Source organism: Papaver somniferum, chromosome 7 (genome assembly GCF_003573695.1).
Source record: "Papaver somniferum cultivar HN1 chromosome 7, ASM357369v1, whole genome shotgun sequence".
Taxonomy (NCBI): Eukaryota; Viridiplantae; Streptophyta; class Magnoliopsida; order Ranunculales; family Papaveraceae; genus Papaver; species Papaver somniferum.
Window position 1 is genome coordinate 59,774,113 of NC_039364.1, and position 4,432 is coordinate 59,778,544.

Genomic DNA, 4,432 nt, shown 5'->3' on the forward strand with positions numbered 1-4,432 from the left:
GAACAGGGGCAATCATACACACATTTATATATATGTTTTTCATCACAAACACATAGCAACAGCAGAAAACGAATATATTTTTTTCATCAAAAGATAATCAGACACAGTAAAACCACTTACCTATAAACAAAAAATCAAGCAGATAGCCTCGACGAACAGCAGCAGCAGCAGAAAACCTCGACGAACAGCAGCAGCAGCAGAAAGACTCGACAAACAACAACAGCAGCAGCCGAAAACCTTGAGGAACAACAAACAGCAGCAACAAAAAGCTTTGAGGAGCAACAGTAGCAGCAACAACAATTAATAACAAGGATACAAAAGCAGAGAACAAAAAATAAAGTTCTGAGGAAAGAGAAGGAATGAAATTTATGATTAGAGAATTTTCACATTCCTTCTCATATATATATGCAAAGAGAAGTAAAAACCGCCCCACTACCCAAGAAGAAGTTATTGCAAATAGTGGGGAACGTGACGTAAAATCTAGGAAAATAATAAAGAGAAGACGAAGAGAGTAACACGTTTATTCTTCCCACTTCGACTAACCGCCCAGTAGGAGGAAAAGGGGCAAATTGTAGGTACACATTTCATCTTCCGCCACGTGTCCACAAAGGTACACGTGGAGGACATGCGGCTAAGAGCATCAAGATATGATATCACATGTGGACAGCCAAGAGTCATTTTATCCTATCCCCAAAAAGATCTAAGATCTACGGTTGGGGATAGTCCAACTGACACAGATAAGATAGGGGCATAGGACAACTGTCTATCGCGGACAGACATCTCAACTACCTGCATTAAATACCCTCAAACAACATACGTGTCAGTCAGCCTGTGTAGGAAGCACAGATAACACTGCGTATTCAAACAAAACACGCAGATAAAGCCGAGAACACGAAGACTTCTGCGTAAGCGGCACAAGACACAAGAGGATAAGGTTATAACGGGCTTCAGAAATGGACCCCACGTAACCTCTCTATAAATACCCCTCTCTCCCAAGTGAAGGGGGGATCGAAGAAACATTTAGAGGAGAATAGGAGAGAGACACAGAGATAGAGAAAGTGTAAGTGAAGTTCCTCCTGCTACGCAGGCTTATGTTGATCTCAAAGTCATTCAACTATTTCTGTAACTATCATACATATAATGAAAAACCCAAACCCGCAGACAGAGATTTGAGTGATGAATCATATAAGTTAATCGTTTCATCTATATTCATGCATTTATACTTTACATGTTCGATTCGATACTTATGGTATATCATGTTCGTATGTTTTATACTTCATCCATTATTTATCTTATTGTGCGAGCTAAGAACAATGATTGTAATTGATGAGACGAGGAAGAGTATTAGAACTCTGAGTCAAGGATTCGACATAACCAATTCATCCCCCTCAGGCGCAGCTTATTTACTGTATTGTCATGAGTCTGCGCACATTATTTGTGAATACTCAGATGAGAATGATCTTTGTGTTCACAGTTTTGACTGTAACGAAAATGATTTATTGCCAAAATAATTGTTTTTAAGTCGAAATTCATGACTTCTTTAGTTGTTGATATGATAGAAGGAAATTCAAGGTCAGGACAATTAGGTTTTTACCGCTAGGGGTTCTTCCATCCATATTTGTGAAGAAAGTAGAGAAGCGAATATGTTTATGATTTTGTTTCTTGGGGGTATACGAATTTCAAAGGATTGATGGGGTAGGTAGATAAATGTTGGGGTAAACAGATAAAGGGATACCGTTAATATTTTTAGGGGTATATAAAGGAACACCCTTTTATCAAATAAAAAAAAAAAACTAAAATAGACCCTCACACATGAAAATGGTACAACCCCTAAACAGTGTAACTACCTCACCGTTACTTACGGATAACGAAAAATGGAGTCAAAACTGAAACCTATGTGAACACGTGGACCAATTAAAATCTGTAAACAAAACACGTGTCAGAAATGTAACAATCTTATTAAAAACAGTTCGCGGGAAAACCGAAACTGCCAGAACGGAATTAGCTGGCGGTTACAGCAGTGTTCCACGCGCCAAAAACCACTTTCACGAGCCGAGACATGACATTAATGTAAAACTGAAAAATATACTAATATATGATAAAATAATACTCCCTCCGTCCCACTCCTAAGTGACTTATTTGATTTTAGATTTTGTCCCAATGATAAGTGACCTATATCACTAAACAATGAGATATTCCGGAATTATCCTTTTAGTTAATTATAAATAATATATGAAATATGTATAATTTGATAGGCATGTTTATATTCGTTACGTAGGTGTTTTAAAATGCTTTTCAATTGTATGAAATTTGCGAACATCCGTGGAGTATTTTGAGAGATAAACCATTTTTAAATTTCACTAGTTATTATTCATAAGAGTATAATTGTAAAAAATGATTAAAAATACTATTTTCCTTGCTTGCCTTAAAAATTGTGCAAATTTCAAATAGGTCACTTAGGAGTGGGACGGAGGGAGTAATAAATAGAAAACCGCTTCGGTTTTCCTTCTTCGGTGAAAAAATAAAAAGGGCGGTCTTTTTAACGCGGAGGTTGGTGTAATCATTAGTATGTGTATGGATGGGTATGGCCTAGTGGGCGAAAATGAAATGTGGGAGTGTTGAAGTAGTCGTCCTAGGCAACTCGGCTTGAGACAGTCAACTCTGCCAAACCCTTCCTCCTGTACATACTGCGGCTTTAGCTCAGCTTAGCTTGGCTTTGGTTTAGAAGCTGCGAGTACGGCTTGTGTTTAATTATCACGTTTTGGGACCAAAAAATGGAGAAATATATAATCTGTTTTACCAAAAAATAAAAAAGGTTTTAAACCGGTGCACAAGATAACAAAATCCAAAGAAGAAAAAGAAAAGAAATATATAATCCGTTAATGTTTCTGATTAAAAAATATGATGATGTTTGAGAAAAAAAAATGATGTTATCTTTTAGTAACTTGTTATAGGGGTATGAAAAAATCATTACAGGGGCTGATATGATATGACAAAAAAGGTCATTAGATGGTAATTTCAAAATCCCCTTATCATTTTATTTGATAATGATGTTTAGTGTTGATAATTTAGTTTAATGTTGATAATCTGGTTTAGTGTTGATACTCAAGTTTCTATTATATTTACTCTAAAACAAAATCAAAGAAAGAAAGAAAGAAAAACTTTTGTGATATTTTTGAAACCTTAAGTTTTGATTCACTCAACCAAAATGAGTGATTCAGACAAATTTGAGATGGGTGAATCTTTATATGACGATGTATACCTCTAATTTAGATCCAATTAGCTTTTTGTTGCTCAAAATTATCTAAAATACATAAAAGATCAAAACTTTTAGATTTTCAGAGAGACTTACGATTGGTGTTTTTCACGTAACTAACCGTAATTGTGAGTTACGGTTCGTAATTAATGAACTACCAACCGTAACTGGTTGAATTTGTGGAAAATCCAATCGCAAAACCAGTTACAGTTGGTGTTAGTCTCCTCTATATGAACCGTAATTGAGTTACGGTTGATTTGTTCGTAACCTTCATTCCAACTGTAACCAATAACGGCTTGTAAATAGAGTATCGAGACCAACCATAACTAGTTTACGGTTGGTATATCAACTAAAACTTTGAACCGTAAAATGCTTTTTGAGAACAAAGTTCGGGAAAATTCTACTGTTGGTAATGGTGGTAAAACTACAAACCGTAAATAAATTATGGTTAATAGGTATTAGTCGTAGAATTTCTGTGAGACATACAGGAAAATTTACGGTTCGTAATGGTGATGTCGACACCAACCGTAAGTGAAGTTACGGTTGCAAATACAAATAGTAACTGGACATTATTTCTTAGATTTTCTCGCTTATGGTTCGTTGTTCATCACTTACGAACCGTAACCGCATCAAAAACTAAAATTATGGTTGGTAACTGAACTATAACCAACCGTAACACACATGAACCCTATTTTTGAGCTTCAATTTTCATCTCCAACACTAATTTGCAATTTAAAATATATCTCATATAAGTCATCCCGTTGATTTATCTGATGGATTAGGGCTTTGAAATTGTTGTTCTTCAACTATTTGAGGATGTAGTTGATTATAATCACTACAATCATTAAAGTAATGCTGAGCTCTTTTGGCTCATGGAGAAGAGAAGATGAAAGAAGAAGAAAGAAAACATATTTTCAATTTAGCTTTGATTTAGATTAAAAAGTGGGGAGGGTACTCTAGACAATTTACAATACCATTTGGACACCCCTAACCAATTAGATAGACATTATTATCATGGTTCAGCCCCTCTAATGATTCCTTCAGTCCTATAACAGGTTACAATTTTTATGTGCAAACTGAGAAAAGCTAACCTACGTCATTATGTAAAAACGTTGAGCGTTGTGTTTATAAGTTACGTTACGTGGTTATAAACACCTGTTACATTATGCATCGTAT